Here is a 21515-nt window from a genome sequence, read left to right on the forward strand (position 1 = left end):
GAACTCATTTAATCTTGGCTCCAGGAGAACCTGCTTCACTGAGGCCCTTTACAGGTGCTGGGTCCTGTTGCTAATCTGGTATTCTGACAGCATCATTTTAACTTACAAAATCTGCTTTATCATCACATCATTCATTGATTCAACATACTGAGCTGGGAAATATCTACTATAGCCCACTGTCGACAAAAATATCAGTAAACAATCTATAATAGGAATTGAAAAGAGTTTTATTTGAGGCAAACTGAATATTATGGTCTGGAAGACAGCCTCTCAGATAACTCTGAGGAACTGCTCTGGAGGAACCTGGTTTTTAGCAGTTTTATATCTTGTCAGAACAAAGAACATCAAACAAATCATGGGTACATTCTTTCAAGGTAACAAAAAAACAGATCGGCACATACACAGCAAGTCAGTATGGCCTTGGCACCTGGGAAGGGAGTCTTGCTGTTAAAGGAGTACCAGCATTGGCATCCCAGGAAGGGAGGCATTTAGTCTTTACTATTTTTATTTATTTATTTACTTAACTCTATTTGCTTTATTGTTTGCTGTTTCTCTTCCATATACATCTAGATCGACATGTATTCTCACACACACACACACACACACACACACACACACACACACACAAATAATATATATACATAACATTTTTCTGAATGATTCAAGAGTAAGTTACTTGCATAAAGCCCTTCACCCCCAAATATTTCAGTGAGCATTTCCTCTAAATAATAATATTCTCTTATGTTTACACAGTAGAGTTTTCAACTTCAGGAAATTTAATGTTGATACAATATTTTTATCCAAGTAAACAACCATATGCCAATTTTTTAGTTGACCTAATAATTTCCTATGCAGCATTCTTTTTTTTGAATTTTTGAAATTTATTTTATTTATTTTTTATACAGCAGGTTCTTATTAGTTATCCATTTTATACATATTAGTGTATATATGTCAATCCCAATCTCCCAAATCATCACACCACTACCACCACCCCTGCCACTTTCCCCCCTTGGTGTCCATACATTTGTTCTCTACATCTGTGTCTCTATTTCTGCCCTGCACACCAGTTCATCTGTACCATTTTTCTAGGTTCCACATATATGCGTTAACATCCGATATTTGTTTTTCTCTTTCTGACTTACTTCACTCTGTCTGACAGTCTCTAGATTCATCCACGTCTCTACAAATGACCCAATTTCGTTCCTTTTTATGGCTGAGTAATATTCCATTGTATATACGTACCACAACTTCTTTAACCATTCGTCTGTCGTTGGGCATTTAGGTTGCTAGCATGACCTGGCTATTATAAATAATGCTGCAATGAACATTGTGGTGCACGTGTCTTTTTGAATTATGGGTTTCTCTGGGTATATGCCCAGTAGTGGGATTACTGGGTCATATGGTAATTCTATTTTTAGTTTTTTAAGGAACCTCCATACTGTTCTCCATAGTGGCTGAACCAATTCACATTCCCACCAACAGTGCAAGAGGGTTCCCTTTTCTCCACACCCTCTCCAGCATTTGTTGATTGTAGATCTTCTGATGATGCCCATTCTAACTGGTGTGACATGATACCTCACTGTAGTTTTGATTTGCATTTCTCTAATAATTAGTGATGCTGAGCAACTTTTCATGTGCTTCTTGGCCATCTGTATGTCTTCTTTTTTTAAAAAAAATTTATTTACTTATTTATTTGGTTGCACCAGGTCTTGGTTGCAGCAGGCAGGGTCCTTAGTTGTGGCATGCGAACTCTTAGTTGCAGCATGCATGTGAGATCTAGTTCCCTGACCAGGGAGCGAGCCCGGGCACTCTGCGTTGGGAGCACAGAGTCCTAACCACTGTGCCACCAGGGAAGTCCCTGTATGTTTTCTTTGGAGAAATGTCTATTTAGGTCTTCTGCCCATTTTTGGATTGGGTTGTTTGTTTTTTTAATGTTGAACTGCATGAGCTGTTTATATATTTTGGAGATTAATCCTTTGTCTGTTGATTCGTTTGCAAATATTTTCTCCCATTCTGAGGGTTGTCTTTTTGTCTTGTTTATGATTTCCTTTCCTGTGCAAAAACTTTTTAGTTTCATTAGGTCCTATTTGTTTTTTTTTTTTTTATTTCCATTACTCTAGGAGGTGGATCAAAAAAGACCTTGCTGTGATTTATGTCAAAGAGTGTTCTCCCTATGTTTTCCTCTAAGAGTTTTATAGTGTCTGGTCTTACATTTAGGTCTCTAATCCATTTTGAGTTTATTTTTGGGTATGGCATTAGGGAGTGTTCTAATTTCATTCTTTTACATGTAGCTGTTCAGTTTTCCCAACACCACTTATTGAAGAGACTGTCTTTTCTCCATTGTATATCCTTGCCTCCTTTCTCATGGATTAGTTGACCATAGGTACGTGGATTTATCTCTGGGCTTTCTATCTTGTTCCATCAATCTATATTTCTGTTTTTGTGCCAGTACCATGTTGTCTAGATTACTGTAGCTTTGTAGTATAGTCTGAAGTCAGGGAGTCTGATTCCTCCAGCTCCGATTTTTTCCCTCAAGACTGCTTTGGCTATTTGGGGTCTTTTGTGTCTCCCTACAAATTTTAAGATTTTTTTGTTCTAGTTCTGTAAAAAATGCCATTGGTAATTTGATAGGGATTGCATTGAATCTGTAGATTGCTTTGGGCAGTATAGTCATTTTCACAATATTGATTCTTCCAATCCAAGAACATGGTATATCTCTCCATCTGTTGGTATCATCTTTAATTTCTTTCATCAGTGTCTTATAGTTTTCTGCATACAGGTCTTTTGTCACCCTAGGTAGGTTTATCCCTAGGTATTTTATTCTTTTTGTTGCAATGGTAAATGGGAATGTTTCCTTAATTTCTCTTTCAGATTTTTCATCATTAGTGTATAGGAATGCAAGAGATTTCTGTGCATTAATTTTGTATCCTGCAACTTTACCAAATTCATTCATTAGCTCTAGTGGTTACCTGGTGGCATCTTTAGGATTCTCTATGTAGAGTATCATGTCATCTGCAAACAGTGACCATTTTACTTCTTCTTTTCTGATTTGTATTCCTTTTATTTCTTTTTCTTCTCTGATTGCCATGGCTAGGACTTCCAAAACTATGTTGAACAATAGTGGTGAGCCTGGACATCCTTGTCTCATTCCTGATCTTAGAGGAAATGCTTTCAGTTTTTCACCATTGAGAATGATATTTGCTGTGGGTTTGTCATATATGGCCTTTATTATGTTGAGATAGCTTTCCTCTATGCCCACTTTCTGGAGAGTTCTTATCATAAATGGGTGTTGAATTTTGTCAAAAGCTTTTTCTGCATCTATTGAGATGATCATATGGTTTTTATTCTTCAATTTGTTAATATGGTGTATCACAATGATTGATTTGCGTATATTGAAGAATCCTTGCATCCCTGGGATAAATCCCACTTGATCATGGTGTATGATCCTTTTAATGTGTTGTTGGATTCTGTTTGCTAGTATTTTGTTGAGGATTTTTGCATCTATATTCATCAGTGATATTGGTCTGTAATTTTCTTTTTCTGTAGTATCTTTGTCTGGTTTTGGTATCAGGGTGATGATGGCCTCATAGAATCAGTTTGGGAGTGTTCCTTCCTCTGCAATTTTTTGGAAGAGTTTGAGAAGGATGTGTGTTAGCTCTTCTCTAAATGTTTGATAGAATTCACCTGTGAAGCCATCTGGTCCTGGACTTTTGTTTGTTGGAAGATTTTTAATCACAGTTGCAATTTCATTACTTGTGATTGGTCTTTTCAAATTTTTTATCACATTTCAATTTCATTACTTGTTATTGGTCTTTTCATATTTTCTATTTCTTCCTGGTTCAGTCTTGGAATGTTATACCTTTCGAAGAATTTGTCCATTTTTTCCAGGTTGTCCATTTTATTGGCATAGAGGTGCTTGTAGTAGTCTCTTAGGATGCTTTGTATTTCTGCGATGTCTGTTGTAACTTCTCCTTTTTCATTTCTAATTTTAGTGATTTGAGTCCTCTCCCTCTTTTTCTTGATGAGTCTGGCTAATGGTTTATCAATTTTGTTTATCTTCTCAAAGAACCAGCTTTTAGTTTTATTGATCTTTGCTATTGTTTTCTTTGTTTCTATTTCATTTATTTCTGCCTATTCTTGATGATTTCTTTCCTTCTGCTAACTTTGGGTTTTGTTTGTTCTTCTTTCTCTAGTTCCATTATGTGTAAGGTTAGATTGTTTATTTGAGATGTTTCGTGTTTCTTGAGTATTGCTATAAACTTCCCTTTTAGAACTGCTTTTCTGCATCCCATAGGTTTTGGATCGTCGTGTTTTCATTGTCATTTGTCTCTAGGTACTTTTTGATTTCCTCTTTGATTTCTTCAGTGATCTCTTGGTTATTTAGTAATGTATTGTTGAGCTTCCATGTGTCTGTGGTTTTTATATTTTATTCCCTGTAATTGATTTCTAATCTCATAGCATTGTGGTAAGAAAAGATGCTTGATATGATTTCAATATTCTTAAATTTACTGAGGCTTGATTTGTGACACAAGATGTGATCTATCCTAGAGAATGTTCCATGAGCATTTGAGAAGAAAGTGTAATCTGCTGTTTTTGGATGGAATGTCCTATAAATATCAATTAAATCTATCTGGTCTATTGTGTCCTTTAAAGCTTGTGTTTCCTTGTTAATTTTCTGTTTGGATGATCTGTCCATTGGTGTAAGTTAGGTGTTAAAGTCCCCCACTCTTATTGTGTTACTGTCAATTTCCTTTTACAGCTGTTAGCAGTTGCCTTATGTATTGAGGTGCTCCTATGTTGGGTGTATATATATTTATAATTGTTATATCTTCTTCTTGGATTGATCCCTTATCATTATGTAGTGTCCTTCCTTGTCTTGTAACATTCTTTATTTTAAAATCTATTTTATCTGATATGAGTATTGCTACTCCAGCTTTCTTTTGATTTCCATTTGCATGAAATATATTTTTCCATGCCCTTGCTTTCAGTCTCTATGTGTCTCTAGGTCTGAAGTGGGTCTCTTGTAGGCAGCATATATATGGGTCTTGTTTTTGTATCCATTCAGCAAGCCTGTGTCTTTTGGTTGGAGCATTTAATCCATTCATGTTTAAGGTAATTATCAATATCTATGTTCCTATGACAATTTTCTTAATTGTTTTGGGTTTGTTTTTATAGGTCCTTTTCTTTTCTTGTGTTTCCCACTTAGAGAAGTTCCTTTACCATTTGTTGTAGAGATGGTTTGGTGGTGCTGAGTTCTCTTAGCTTTTGCTTGTCTGTAAAGCTTTTGATTTCTCCATCGGATCTGAATGAGATCCTTGCTGGGGAGATTAATCTTGGTTGTAGGTTCTTCCCTTCATCGCTTTAAATATGTCATGCCTCTCCCTTCTGGCTTGGAGATTTTCTGCTGAGAAATCAGCTGTTAACCTTATGGGAGTTCCCTTGTCTGTTATTTGTCATTTTGCCCTTGCTGCTTTCAATAATTTTTCTTTGTCTTTAATTTTTGTCGAGTTGATTACTATGTGTCTCAGCAAGTTTCTCCTTGGGTTTATCCTGTATGCGACTCTGCGCTTCCTGGACTTGGGTGGCTATTTCCTTTCCCATGTTAGGAAAGTTTTCGAGTATAATCTTTTCAAATATTTTCTCAGGTCCTTTCTCTCTCTCTTCTCCTTCTGGGACCCCTATAATGCGAATGTTGTTACGTTTAATGTTGTCCCAGAGGTCTCTTAGGCTGTTTTCATTTCCTTTCATTCTTATTTCTTTATTCTGTTCTGCAGCAGTGAATTCCACCATTCTGTCTTCTAGGTCACTTATCCGTTCTTCTGCCCCAGTTATTCTGCTATTGATTCCTTCTATTGTATTTTTCATTTCAGTTATTGTATTGTTTCATCTATGTTCATCTGTGTTCTTTACTTCTTCTAGGTCTTTGTTAAACATTTCTTGCATCTTCTTGATCTTTGCCTCCATTCTTTTTCTGAGGTCCTGGATCATCTTCACTATCATTATTCTGAATTCTTTTTCTGGAAGGTTGCCTATCTACACTTTATTTAGTTGTTTTTCTGGGTTTTTATCTTGTTTCTTCATCTGGTACATAGGTCTCTGCCTTTTCATCTTGTCTATCTTTCTGTGAATGTGGCTTTTTCTCCAGGTTCCCTAATATGGTGCCCTAATGGAAGAAGATGATGCTTCTCCAGTAGCTGGGGGAGGCCACCTTGGGCTGGAACAGCCTCATGGGTATGGTCCCAAAACGCAGGTTGGTTACTTCAAGCCCAGGGTCCTTGTTGATTCTCACGCTCTTGTGCAAAAACTGAATAAATCTTGGCATGGAGCAAATCCCCAATTTCTCAAGTATTTTCCCCTCACAGTTCTAGAGGTCAGAAGTCCACCCTCGATCTCGTTGGGCTAAAACCAAGGTGTCAGCAAGGCTGCATTCTTTCTGGCTACTCTAGGGCAGAATCTGTTTCCTTGCGACCTTCTAGAGACCACCACATTCCTTGTCTCATTGCCCTGAAACTGAGCAGGGCCCTCTGTTAATCTTTATTTTTAACGTGGACATTCTTTACTTCTGGTCAGTGTGTCCTCTTCTTTAATAATTAAAGCAGATGTACAAGGTATTTTTGATAGACCACAATCAGGCTGTTCTAGTTAGCATAAAGTTCAAGTTAACTCAAGTACAAGCCAGAATGACTTCCCCATACCTCAATATATGAAAATTTATTTTATCATCACACACTGGCAATATAAAAACACGGCAGTTCCTTCCTGTAAAGAGCTAAGGGTCTAGTGGGACAGACAGGCAAATAAAAGGACAATCAATCACAGAAGTGCCTTGAAAGGGGAACATATGTGCTGTGGGAACACAGTGGAGAGGTACTTAATGCAAATCAAAGTGTATGGGGTAAAGGATATCAGAGAAGGCTTTCAGGTGAAGGTGACCCCTTAGCTGAGTCTTCAAGGATGCATAGGAGTTAGCCAAGGAAAGAGAAAGAAAGGCATGCTAGATGGAGGCCTGGAGATGGCTGAGGATGGCAAGTACTAGGAAACACATGTTGGTCAACATGGGCAGAGTTTGAAAGCAGGGTGGGAAGGAGGGTCACAAGAAGGCATGAAGCAAGATCACTAGATCCTCACAGTTTATACTTAATGAGCTTGTGTCAGAGGAGCCTTATTGCACCAGTCTCTCCCTGTCCTTCAAGCCATCCCAGCTGTTGCCACATAGAATAAAGGCTATTCTCACCAAGCATGCCCAAATTTCATATTCATGAGCAAATAAATGATTGTTATTATTTAAAGTCACTGTGTTGAGATGGTTTGTTTTGGACAACAGATGATCAAAACAATCACTTTAAAGGTGGGGGTACCCAAGGAGGAAAAGGAGGGCTAAGTGGAAAATGAGAAGCATCACCATTAGGTATCGGTATCTTGATCCTCCCAGGCCCCATGTTTGGTTAGAAGCATACATTGTTTGCCAAAATCTGAAAGCAATTATATCAGCCAATAAATATCAGTATATAATTTTAGATGGTGCTAAAGGGGCTTTAGGCTCCAAATACAGAGCACAACCCCAGAATCTGGATATATGGACAAGAATGGGGTAGCATGCTAATAGCTCAAAGGGTACAGACTGATAAAGTGATGTCAACCTAAATGGGGTATTCTAATAGCTGGCCATGGACCTCCACCCTTTCCCTTATCCTGTCACTGATTTTTAACAATCACTTGGTTAAATACAGTTTAGGAGACCATACTTATCAAAGTTGCTAAAGACATGAAACTTGGAAGGCTAGTGGGCATATGAAGTGACAGAATGAGGATCCTAAGATATTTTGCCCATCTGGAGGGACAATATAAGTCTCCATGTTTGAATCTAAAAAGAAAATTTCACAAGTATAGAATTTAAAAGGTGGCCTAACCATAGGATATATGAGAATCACCTAAGAGTGCAGGCTTTGGGCTTAGAGAGATATAGGTTTACGTTTTAGCTATAACATTTAGTAACTATGAGCCTCGGGAAACTTATTTAAACCTCTCTAAGCCTTCGTCTTTCCTTGTAAGAATTAAAGATAATTCATTTAAAGGGTAGTTTCTGGTACAAATTAATTGCTCAATAAACAGCCAGCAAAGATCTAAGTTGTTTGCAAAGTTGTTTATAAAACTATGGCAACCCCCAAATCCCTACAGAGTCTAGGAAAGAGAACCTTCTCTGATGGCAGAATGTTCTATAATCTGCACTGACCAATATGGTGGCCACTGGCCACATATGGCTACTGAGGCCTAAAATGTGGCTGTTGCCACTGAGGAAATGAATTTTTAATTGTAATTAATTTAAATTTGATTGTCCACTTGTGACTAGTGGTTACCAAATTGGACAGCCCAGGTCTCGATGATGTTAAGACATGCTAAACTCTAAACCTAGGCCGAATCTGGAGGGAAGAGAAAATCTTCACTCATTTTCTTTGTGAACTTCTGAACTGGTTGACCTTTTTATTATGACTAATGTGTACAATTTGATAAGCTTTGATATATGTCTACACTCATAAAACCATCATTTCAATCAAGATTATGAACTTATCCAGCACCTCCAAAAGTTTTATCCTGCTGCATTATAATCCTTCTCTCCTGCCCCTCTTACTCATGTCCCCACTCCTACTCCTGCCAAGACAACCACTGGTCTGCTTTTCTGATGGCATAGATTACTTTGGCTTTTCTAATATATTATATAAATAGCATCATATAGGATATAGTCTGTTTTGTCTGACCTCTTTAACTCACTGTAATGCATCCCTGAGATTCATCCATGGTGTTACATGTATGAGTAGTTCATTTCTCTTTTCTACTGAGCCATGGATGCCACAATTTCTTTTTTTTTTTTTAATAGATTTATTTATTTTTGGCTGCATTGGGTCTTCGTTGCTGCACGCGGGCTTTTTCTAGTTGCGGCGAGCAGGGCCCACTCCTCATTGTTGTGGCTGAGCATCTCATTGCGATGGCTTCTCTTGTTGTGAAGCACGGGTTCTAGGCGCACAGGCTTCAGTTGCTGTGGCACACAGGCTCAGTAGTTGTGGCTCGCAGGCTCTAGAGCACAGGCTCAGTAGTTTTGGTGCACGGGCTTAGTTGCTCTGTGGCATGTGGGACCTTCCCGGACCAAGGATCAAACCCGTGTCCCCTGCATTGGCAGGCAGATTCTTAACCACTGTGCCACCAGGGAAGTCCTCACAACTTCTTTATCCATTTACCTTCTAACGGACGTTGGGCTGTTTCCAGTTTCAAGCTATTGCAAACAAAGCTGCTATTTGTGCAGAAGATTTTGTATTGACACATGCTTTCTTTTCTCTTGAGTAGATGCCTTATAGTAAAAAGGTTGGATCATGTGGTAGATGTCTGTTTAGTTATTTAAGAAACTGCCAGACTGTTTTCCAAAGTGGTTGCACCATTTTGCATTCCCACCAATGAGAATCCTCACCAAAACTCAGTAGGCCAGTCTTTTAAAATTTTAGCCATTCTAATAAATTCCAATGTAGTAGTACTTCATTGTGGGGTTTTGTGTGTGTGTGTGTGTGTGTGGTTGAAGATGTCAGTTTTTTTAATTGAAGTATAGTTGATGTACAATATTATATAAGTTATAGGTATGCAATATAGTGATTCACAATTTTTAAAGATTATACTCCATTTACAGTTATTATAAAATATTGGCTATATTCCTGCATTGTACAATATATCTTTGTAGCTTATTTTATACCTAAGAGTTTGTACCTCTTAATCCCCTACCTCTGTATTGCCCTTCCCCCTTCCCTCTCCCCTCAGGTAACCGCTAGTTTGTTCTCTAGATCTATGAGTCGGCTTCTGTTTTGTTATTGTCACATTTTAATTTGCATTTCCCATAGGACTCACGATGTTGAACATCTTTCCATTGTTTATTTGCCATCCAGTATAACATTTGTGGTGAAGTGTTTGTTCAAATATTTTGCCCATTTTTTTAATTGAATTGTTTGTTTCTTATTACAAAGTTTAGAGAGTACTTTCTATTTTCTGAATGCAAGTCTTTTATCAGGTACATACTTTGAAAATATTTTCTCCCATTCTGTGGCTTGTCTTTACATTATTTTAACAGTGACTTCTAAAGAGCGAAATTTTTTATACTGGTGAAGTCTGTAAAAGATTAATAAAACAGAAACCTCAATTAAAAAGAGTTGGGAGTCCAGAGGCGGGAGCTCCCATGCCCTGTGATGATAACAGAGCCCAACAGGAAGAAAGAAGACTCTTCTTTCCAGGCAAGGACTCAGCCAATGATAAGCCATGGACTCTGTTTACTACAGCCCTCCCAACTTCCTTTTCCTCCCTAGAAAGTGGTCTCCTTCCCTCTCCATGTAGGGACTTGCCTGTGGCTCTCCACTGTTGCACACCTAGAATTGCAATTCTCTGCTGATCCCAATTAAAACCATCTTTGCTGGAGAAATATCTGGTGGTCTATTTGTTTCAGGTCAACAAGTCCAATTTATCAACTTGCTCTTCTATGGATTGTGCATTTGGTGTGGTATCTATGGAATCTTTTCCATAAACCAAGGTCACAAAGATTTTTTCTCATGTTTTCTTCTAGAAGTCTTATAATTTTAAGTTGTACATTTAAACCTATGATCCATTTTTGTATATGGTGTGTGGTAAGGATCAAGTTTCACTTTTTTTAACTATGGATATCCAGTTGTTACAGCACCATTTGCAGAAAGACTATCCCTTCTTCACTGAATACCTTTACATCTTTGTCAAAAATCAGTTATCCAGATGTGTGCAGGTCTATTCTCTTTCACTGATCTATTTATCTTTATACACTATCGTGATTACTATAGCTTTGTAATATGCCTTGAAATCAGCAAGTGTTAGCCCTGTGAATGTATTCTTCTTTTTCAAAGTTGCTTTGGCTATTCTCAGTCCTTTGAATTTCTGCGTGAATTTCAGAATAAGCTTGTCAATTTCAACAAACAAGCCTGTTGGAATTTTGATCAGTATTTATTGAATCTATAGATCAATTTGGGGAGAATTGCTATATTAACAACACTGAGTCTTCTGACACATGAATAAGGTACATCTTTCCATTTATTTAGGTCTTCTTTAATTTCTCTGAACAATGTTTTGTACTTTTCACTGAACAATGTTTCATATCTTTTATCAAACTTAAGCTTAGGTATTTCACATTTTTATGCCATTGTAAGTAGCACTTTTCAATTTTGATTTCTGATTGTTCATTTCTATATATCGAAATGTAATTGAAATTTGAATTTAGAAACACAACCAATTTTTTGTATATTAATTTGGTATTTTGCAACCTTGCTTGACTCACCTACTATTTCCACTAGCCTTTTTGTAGATTCTATAAAATTTTCTATGTAGACTCTGAATAAAGTTAGTTTTATTCCTTCCTTTTAAATCTGGATGTCTTTCATTTGTTTGTTTACATATGTATTTATTTATTTTGCCTTATTGCAGTGGAGCTAGGATCTCAAATACAATGTTAAATACAAGTGGTGAGAGTGAATATCCTTGTATTGCTCCTGATATTAGGGAGAGAGTATTCAGTCTTTCTCCAGTAAGTATGATGTTAGCTATAGGTTTTCCATAGTTACCCTTTAGCAGATCGAGGAAATTCTTTTCTAATACAGGCATTTGGTGCTATAAATTACCCCTAAGTATTCCTTTAGTAGCATTCCACAAATTTAGAAGTGTATTATTTAGTTTCCATATATTTGGGGATTTTCCAAATATTTTTCTCCTATTGATTTCTAATTTAATTCCATTGTGATCAGAAAACATGTATGTGTGTGTAATCGCCAGTTTACTTTTGACTAGTGTTAGCATGGTATATCTTTTGGCATTTTCTGTATTCTTTTACTTTTAACTTATTTTTTGCCTTTAAAGTGTTTTTCTTATAGACAGCAGCACACAGTTCAATCTTATTTTTTAATCCAATCTGATGAGTTCTGCTTTTAATTAAGGTATTTAAGCCATTTAATGTGATTATTGATATGGTTAGGTTTAAGTCTACCCTCTGGCTGTTTGTTTTCTATTTGTACCATCTGTTTTTTAAAGCTTCCCTCCCCCTTTTTTTCTAACTTTTTTTGAATTCATTGAGTTTGTGATGATGATGATGATGATGATGATGACGACGATGATAATGATTCCATTTTATCTTCTTTGTTGGCTTATTACATATAACTCCTTGCTTTGTTATTTTAGTGGTTGCCTTAGGGTTTAGTAGACATCTTTAACTCATCACAGTCTCCCTCCAAATCATATTATACTACCTCAAGTTAAGTATAAAACCTTACAATAGTGCACATCCATTTCTCCCCTCCCAGCCTTTATGCTATTTTTGTCATATTTTACCCATACTTATTTTATAAACTGCAAAATACATTATTTCTATTTTTTAAACAGTTATTATTTTAAAGATATTTTTAAAGGAAAAAAATCTGATAATTTATTCATGCAGTAGCATTTCCAGTGCTCTTTAATCCTTTGTGTGCATTCAGATTCCCCTCTAGTATCATTTTTCTTCTGCCAAAGAATTTTCTTTAACATTTCTTGTAGTGTGGTCCTCCTGGCAATGAATTTTTTCAACTTTTGTATACCTAAAAAAGTCTTTATTTTACCTTCATTTTATTTTAAATTTATTTATTTTTGGCTGTGTTGGGGCTTTGTTGCTGCATACAGGCTTTTTCTAGTTGCGGCAAGTGGGGGCTACTCTTCGTTGTGGTGCATGGGCTTCTCATTGCAGTGGCTTCTCTTGTTGTGGAGCACAGGCTCTAAGCATGTGGGCTTCAGTAGTTGTGGCACCTGGGCTCATTAGTTGTGGCTTGCGGGCTCTAGATGCAGGCTCAGTAGTTGTGGCGCACAGGCTTAGTTGTTCTGCGGCATGTGGGACCTTCCCGGACAAAGGATTGAACCCATGTCCCCTGCATTTGCAGGTAGTTTCTTAACCACTGCGCCACAAGGGGAGTCCCTTTACCTTCATTTTAAAATGATACTTTCACTAGTTGTAGACCTGTAGATTGACAGATATTTTTCAGTACTTTAAAGATAATGCCCCTCTGTCTTTTCATTTGCATTGTTTCCAATGAGAAATCTGCTATCAACCTTACCTTTGTTCTTCTGTACTCAATGTGTCTTTTTTATCTGAATGCTTCTAAGACATGTTTATGATTTGCCTTGGTGTCATTTTTTTTTGCTAAGACTATGTTTTACATAAGATTGTGCTGCTTGCATTTTGTTGATTCCAATCCCCAGAATCATGTTGCTAATCATGACTAATAGATACAAAGTTAATAGATATAAAGTTAAAGATACAAAAATATGTAATTATATCAATCAGGAATCTCCATAGAAATAGAACCAAAATCTTTTAATATATAAATAGATTTTATTAGTTTTATTTATTTTATTGAAATATAATTGATTTACAATGTAAATAGATTTATTTCAAGGAATTGACTTACACCGTTATGGGGGCTAGCAAGTTTGAAATCTGTGGGGCAGGTTGGCAGACTGATAATTCTCAGGCAAGAGCTAATGTTGCAGTCTTAAAACAGAATTTTTTCTTCCTCCAGGAAACCTCAGTTTTTGCTCTCAAGGTCTTTCAACTTGATCGGATGAGGACCACCCACATTATGGTGGGTAATCTCTACTTAAAGTCAACTGATTATAGATGTTCACCAAATCTACAGCATATCTCCAGAACAACACCTAGATTAGTATTTCATGAAATAACTGGGTACTATAGACTCATCAAGTTGACATATAAGACTAACCATCACAGTAACAAAAAGGGTTAAAAGGTAACTGTGAAATATCATAGAAGTTGTAATGGTTAAGATCTGAGGATGCACAGGGAAAAGGTTGAAATTATTAAAAGTTAATAGAGAGGCCCTGAGGAACTGAAACTCAGACCTCTTAGTAGGAGGCATTGCTCAGCCAGTGTTAAACAACTGAGTTCAGAAGAGGGGACCCAGGGGACTGGGACCCGGATCTCTGCAGAAGGGGCACTGGCTGGCTATTGCTGGCAGCCCCAAGGGAGACCAAATGAGGCTGATACTGCAAATTTTAGAAAAACTATAAACTGGATTCAGCTGCTGCTACAAGAAGAAAATGCCTATGTTATGATGAAGTTTTCTGGGGTAATACTCGCAGGAACCACAATCAGACAGGAAACCCTCAAGAAATACACAGCAAGGAGTAAACCCCTTGTTCCTCTTTCAGCCTTGCAGTCTCCATCTAGTGTTCCTATCAACAGAGCCAACTAGAAAAGCAAATTTGTGATTTTCAGAGTCCTGGCTCTAGGATCCTTGTGCTCAAGGTTACCAAGGCCACTGGCACCAAGAAACAATTCCAGAAGCTCTCAGACTGGACACCTGCCCACTCCCCCAAGCAAAATAAAGTTATTGTTACATTCAAAAAAAAAAAAGGTTTGGAGTTGAGACACAATAACTTAATAACTGATACAGCCCACCTTTGGCTATTCAGCATCCGTAACACCACTCTACAAAAACTTGAACTTTGATATAATCATAAAAAACCTCTTTGTTTCCTCCTCAAAATGCAACTTTTCTGCATATAAACCAAGACAGTGTTGCCTTCTCCCCAAATTCAGATTTGTAAAGTCCCAACTGTCATTGCACCCATCTCTGAGCAGCAACCATTATTTCTCAAATTCAGTCACAATCTCATCTGAATATATGCTTCTTAAAAACCACATTTATAAGAATAAATTTATCCTTCCAAATAATAAAGAGAGAGAAGAATAAAAGGGTTAATGTATACAATTATATATACACACACATTCACATAATAAGCGAGCACATAAGTGGTCATCAGGCCATAATTGATAATTATAACTTCCTTCTTCCATATTCTATTTCATATTTCCTTTGTCTTCATCCAGTACCTAAGATGGTTGATTTTTTTTTAATATGATGAGGTAATCTATCTTGCCTAAAGGGTCTGAATCATCACTGGTTATGGCTTTGGCAGTGGGGTGGGAAAATGGTCATCTTCTATTAACTTTTACTATTGGACATGAAAATACTAAAAAGCACGCTGTATTTCAGATATAGTTCTCCCTGTCCCCATTGAGTGGCAGCAACCCAATTTTCCTTTGGTAATCAGTATCAGTCACCCCAGCCAGCAGAGTAACTCTTCTTTTCCTGTTGGTTCAGTAGCATGAGGAACCCAAAATGGCCAGGTGGCAGTCAGTCTTCCAAATCAATGCAACATTTGTGCATGTCCTAGTAGAAGCATTTGTTTCTTGGGAATCAAGACTTCAAACCAGCAGACCTCAAAGTCACAGGGATTGGAAGCAAAAACAAAACAAAACAAAAATCTGTGGGCAGGCTATGAGATTTAAGAGTGAGAAGAGCCATTCTATTTCCACCTCTAATTCCCAGCCCCATGTAGTCTGGCTATGGGAAACGCAGGACTATATATTTGCCTGTGATTCAAAATGTAATCTATATCATTTGAGGAAGAAACTCTGTCCTCTCAGGGTGTAATTTCTCAACTGGTACCATAACTGCAGTAAGTTATTGCATCTTTCTGTTAGGCCAGCTGCTTCTGGGGGGTGAAGTATGTGGTGTAATCCCATGGGCATGAACCCATTGCTGCACTTCTTTTGAAATAACTCTCTTGATTAGCAGCAATGATGTGTACAGTACACCATATTTTGTAATCACAGATGTTTCTGGCAGAAGGTTCTTGGGCAGGAAAGCAAATATGTACTCAGAATACATGTCTCCTCCAGTGAGGAAAATTTTGTCTCCCCTGCGTGACAGAAGGGGTGCAACGTAATCAACTTGCCCCTGGGGGCTGCCCCTTGGAGAGTGGTACCATATCAGGGGCTTAGTTTAGTTGGCAAGTTGGGCAATCAGCAGTGTTGACAGTCAGAAAAGCCCTGATTAGGGCACCCACACATAGTCCCCATCTCTGCCATTATGGCCACTTTGTACACAGGCCCGTTAAGCATGCGCTGGAGCAGCTGGAGAAAGATTCTAACTGAAAGCCACAGTGTGGGTGATTTTGTCCCCCTTCAATCAAGGGACTCTTCATCTGGAACTGCCTTAGGTCTAGAAATTGGTTGAGAGGTCACTCAAGTCAGGTTTTTGGCCACTAGGCTTTTTATATAGATCAAGCAACATTTTAGTAGGCTGTCATCATTTTCTTTTTTTTTTTTTTGCGGTACGCGGGCCTCTCACTGTTGTGGCCTCTCCCGTTGCGGAGCACAGGCTCCGGACACGCAGGCTCAGCGGCCATGGCTCACGGGCCTAGCCACTCCGCGGCATGTGGGATCTTCCCGGACCGGGGCACGAACCCGTGTCCCCTGCATCGGCAGGCGGACTCTCAACCACTGCGCCACCAGGGAAGCCCAGGCTGTCATCATTTTCATTCCTAGGTGTACCATGATCAATTAATTAGTCCCACTAAAAATCCCTAGGTTTCAAAAGAATGATTGCCACTATGCCTCTGTTGCTTTTTATAATAAACATGGTCTTGTCTCTGGTGGCTATGTTCTGTTATTTGGCCTCTATTTTAAGGGAATGCCATCTCTCCCAGTGAAAACAGGGAGCCCAAGTTACAGAGGCATCTTTCACCACTACATCTGGCTTACAGAAAACAGCCACCACGGAGTTTTTCAGAGATGCAAGTGCTACCGTCAGAAATTTATTTTTCAGTGTCTAAATGAATTGTCCTCTGGGCCCTCAGGTTGATGTATTGGGGGGTAGGTGTGTGGATCTCATGTGATAAAGTCACTTCATTCCTTTCTCCTTAAGTCTTGAATGCTTTTCTCTACATCTTATCAGGGAAGTCCTAGCATTCCAACCTTATTAAGCATATGCCATAATTTTTTTCTTCTTTTGCTGCGTTGAGTCTTAGTTGTGGCACGTGGGATCTTCATTGAGGCACGTGGGATATTTATCATTGCGGTGCGTGGGCTCTTCGTTGTGGCGCTCTGGCTTCTCTCTAGTCGTAGCATAAGGGTTTTCTCTTTCTAGTTGTGACGCGTGAGCTCTGTAGTTTGCGGCACGTGGGCTCTCTCGTTGAGGTGCGTGAGCTCAGTAGTTGTGGCACATGGGCTTAGTTGCCCCACGGCATGTGGGATCTTAGTTCCCCAACTAGGGATCAAACCTGCGTCCCCTGCATTGGAAGGTGGATTCTTAACCACTGGACCACTGCGGAAGTCCCTAAGCATATGCCACTATTGAGTCCAAGGTTGAGTTAGCCAACCAAGAAAATTTTAGAGCTATTTCCAGTTGTAAGGGCTAATACATTAAACCCAGAATATTTAATAAATGTACCCAATAAATTTGATTTGATAAAGTGCTGTACTCTATCATCCTTAGTCTAGTACCCTTAGAATATACTCCTCCATATATTTCCCAGGTTTCTTCCAATACATATTACCAAATCTTGCACTTCTTTTAGTGTACAAACGATTTCTTCCTGAGTCAGATTTTGTACTTGTCTCCTCTAGGCAAAGCTGTGATCTGACCCTAATTCTGAGTCTGGTGGCAATAAAGAGTGGTTGGGATGGGTCTTGACAGGAATGGGCATCCCCTTGATGGTAACTGCTCCCAGATAAAATTGCTATCAGGTTTTCAAAGGCACAGATGGGATGGTTGATTCCATACATGGCATTGCTGAGCTACAACATGCCATTCACTGATTAATCTGAGGAAATTCCTGTCAATCTCATTAGAATTGAAGAAAAGTATCTTGCAAGTCATTTAATGGAAATGTGTTCTTCTCACCACCCCCAGCCCACTCCCACAGCTACTGTATTTCTTGTCTGAAGTGATTCTCATCTGATGCACAGAGACTGCTATGATGCCATCTAGTGGCAATTGCCCTAGAAACCTTATCTTCTCATGCTTCTGTAACAGGTGGAGAGGACACAGATTCACTTTTTCTGTTGATTCTCCTAAAACTAGATCGATGCCCAGAGGCTGGGAGAGTGCATCGCAGACTTTCTCAGAGACGCGGTGAAACAGGAAATCATCTTTTGAAGTTCCTACCAGAGCTGAAGACTGGACAGAAGAATGTTCTGCTCAGCTGGCCAACAGAGTCTTTCTTTGAGGCTGAGCTAAAGTGAGGACCTGGCAGGAAAAACCAGTGGAGTCCAGGCCCACAGATGGCATTTCCAGAGACTAACGCCCACTTCCCCCCACGCTATCCAGGACCAAGTATAATTGACATTACAGGTTACAAAGCCTACTACACACAGGGATCACGCATAAGGATGTGAGGAACATTAATTATCGTGCCTTCCTTGCAATGAGAGCAAGCTTCAGATACTGAACTAGTTTGAGGTTACAGAGATACAGAATGGCAGAGACAGGCAAGCCAGCCCGGATCTTCTGCCTATGAATGATACATCTGCCTCTCTTCACTGTTCCTTAAGGTGCCCCAAGCTGCAGGCAGAAACATCCACGGGGGCCACCTTGAGGGACCCATTTTCAACATACAGAAAGATTGTTTTCTGGGACGAGAGAGCAGTTTTCTCGCTCCCTCTAACAAGACCTACTCCTGGGTTCACAAGAAGTCAGACAAGTAGGCAAGTTTGCTTCCAGAGCCTTCTGCTTTCCTTTTCTGTCATCCAGGCACCTCGTGTGCCCGTTCATTGGTGATGTCCCTGCTCCCAGGCCTTCCTTTCTTCGGCAGCCCCTCCAGCACCTGTAGCCTCTCTGTTACGTCTGCCCTGTCTCTTCCTTATTGTGCCACAAGGTGTCCTTAGTGTCTAGAGACCAATGTCCTGCTGCAGACACTTGTCCAGACCACCAAGCCCTCCAGAAAGGAAGCTTCGCCCTCATGGCAGCAACTTCCAATTTCCTCTGAGTCTTAACCCACTGTGAGCGCTCTGGTCATGGAAGCCTCACCGTACTCCTCCTCACTGTTTCCCCTCACACACTTATTTGTCTCAATTCCAGAGCTCTCCTTGCTTAGTCTTTTGCTACCTTATCCCTACACACACACACACACACACACACACACACACACACACACACACTCACACTCACACACACATACACACACTCACACAAGAAAGGCCCTTCTCACCTCTCCCTGATTCACTGAATTATATCCTTCCTTCAAGGCCACAATCACTCTGTGTTCACAGCTAATTCTGCTCTGAGCTTCTGTGTCACATCAGTCTGTATCCATTTTTTCTGGCCCTAAATCAGCAGTATGTACTGAATTTGCTCATTTAATCTAGAACTTTAAAATCTGGCCCCGACTCCATTTTTTTTTTTTTTTTTTTTTTTTTTTTGTGGTATGCGGGCCTCTCACTGTCGTGTCCTCTCCCGTTGCGCAGCACAGGCTCCGGACGCGCAGGCTCAGCGGCCATGGCTCACGGGCCCAGCCGCTCCACGGCATGTGGGATCCTCCCGGATCGGAGCACGAACCGGTGTCCCCTGCATCGACAGGCGGACTCTAAACCACTGCGCCACCAGGGAAGCCCCCGACTCCACTTTTTTGCATCATCTCTTTAATAAAAAATTTTTTAAAAATTGCCCTCACCTTAGAAATTACAATTAAATCGACCACCTCATCATCTTTCCATATATATTTGTTTCTATTTAGTTGCCTCATTTCAATGTTTCTTCTCTCCTCCTCCCTAAAAATATATATTTTGCACCATTCCTGTATCCCACAAAGTGCTGAGACCTGGGAATTCTGTGGTGAACAAAATAAACACGGTCCCTGCCTTCATGGGGTTCGCACTCCTGGGCAAGACAGATATAACACAAGTAAGCACAAGTCAATGTATGATTACAGATTGTGATTAGTGGTTTGAGATAAGGATGCCAAGAAAAATAGAAGGACGCCTATTATTAGGTTGGGAGACCAGAAAACATCCGAGGAAGGGGTGTAAGTAAGTTAAGATGCCATGAAAGGAGACAGCCAAGGAGAACTGAGAGAAGAAAGATCCAAGTAGAAGGAGCGGCGTGTGTGAAGGCCCTGACAGAGGAAGGAGCTTGACACATTCAAAGAAAGAACTGATAAGTAGCTATGTGTCTGCAGTGAGGTGAGCAAAGAAAGGACAACGGGGTCGTGGTTAATGTGTGGAGGCTGAATCTGCGCAGGCCAGGTCTTGGAAAGCCATGATAAGGAGCTTGAATTTATTCTACATGCCATACAAAACCACAAATTATTTTAAGCAAGGAAGTATGATCTGATTTACTAGCAGACCATTGAATAATATGTAGAAATGACTTGGAAGGGTTGAGAGTGGAAGAGAAAGGCAAGTTAAGAGACTGGCAATGATCCCAATGAGATGATGGTGGCTTGGACTAGAGGTGGTGGTGGAAAGGGAACCCATTTCAGAGGTGGAACCACAGGACTTGGTGATGATTTGTACCTAATTTTAATTTATCCTTATTGTTCTGGAACACATTTTTTACCAGTTTGTTCAAGGAGTATCCTGGGAACTTTATTTTCAGAGTACACATATTATGAGTGACAGTTTGCCCAGGTATAGAATTCTTGGGTCACACAACCTCTTTCCTTCACAGTTCAAGGAAGGAATTCCACTGTCTTCTAGCATTTAGAGTTAGGAGGAGAAATCTGAGGCATATTTCTTTATAGGGTTTTGGTAATCTTTTAGATTTACAAATTCTACATGAACAGGTCTGAGAGTAGTTCTTTTATTAATCTGCCCACCATGATGTTATTTAGCCTACCCAGTATCCATTCCCCTTTCCTCTGGAGTCAGCAACCACATTATCCTCTGGGAAACTGTCTCTCCCTCACCTGCAGTCCATGTGGGCACTGGATAGAGCTGAACACCCCTCATTCTAGGAGGGAGAGTGTGCTGCCAATGAAGCTAATGCAACAGCACTTCTCAGACACCTGGATTGATTCAAAGGTGAGTTCATGACTCAAGCCAGACCAGAATCAGTGAGAATTAACCCAAGGTTAATGTCTCAAGTATTAGAAGTAGACAACTCTTTCCTCCCATTGGGCTTGGAAAGCTAGAAGAATATAAGTCTGGAGCGATTGGGTGCCACCCCATGGCAACAACATACCCAAGAAAAGAGCCAACCCAGAGGAAAACCAGAGATGGAGAGATGGATTCCTGGTGAACCTGTGGACTTCATTATATAAGCCAATAAAATCCCTTTTTCTGTTTAAGCCAGTTTGAGCTGGGACCCTAACACAGCGCAAAGATTCTTAATTAATACGATAAGCACACTTAATTTCAAAAACATGATGTTACTGAAGGCTAATAAATGTTCTACATATGGCTTCTGCTACAAATGATTCTGTAAATTATTTTAAGAATGCCTGTTACTTGTGGGTTGGCTCTTTGATACCTGTCTTTCGCAATTATTCTATTCTTTCATTTTCATTTCTTTACCTTTTGCTTTTGTGTTCTAGGAAACTAATCTTGAGCTGACCTTTTACTCACTAATTTAGTTTCCTGCAGTGTCCATTTGTAAGTCATGGCTTCCATTTTAGAGTTTAATTCAATAACCATG

Source organism: Delphinus delphis, chromosome 1 (assembly GCF_949987515.2).
Source record: "Delphinus delphis chromosome 1, mDelDel1.2, whole genome shotgun sequence".
NCBI classification, from domain to species: domain Eukaryota; kingdom Metazoa; phylum Chordata; class Mammalia; order Artiodactyla; family Delphinidae; genus Delphinus; species Delphinus delphis.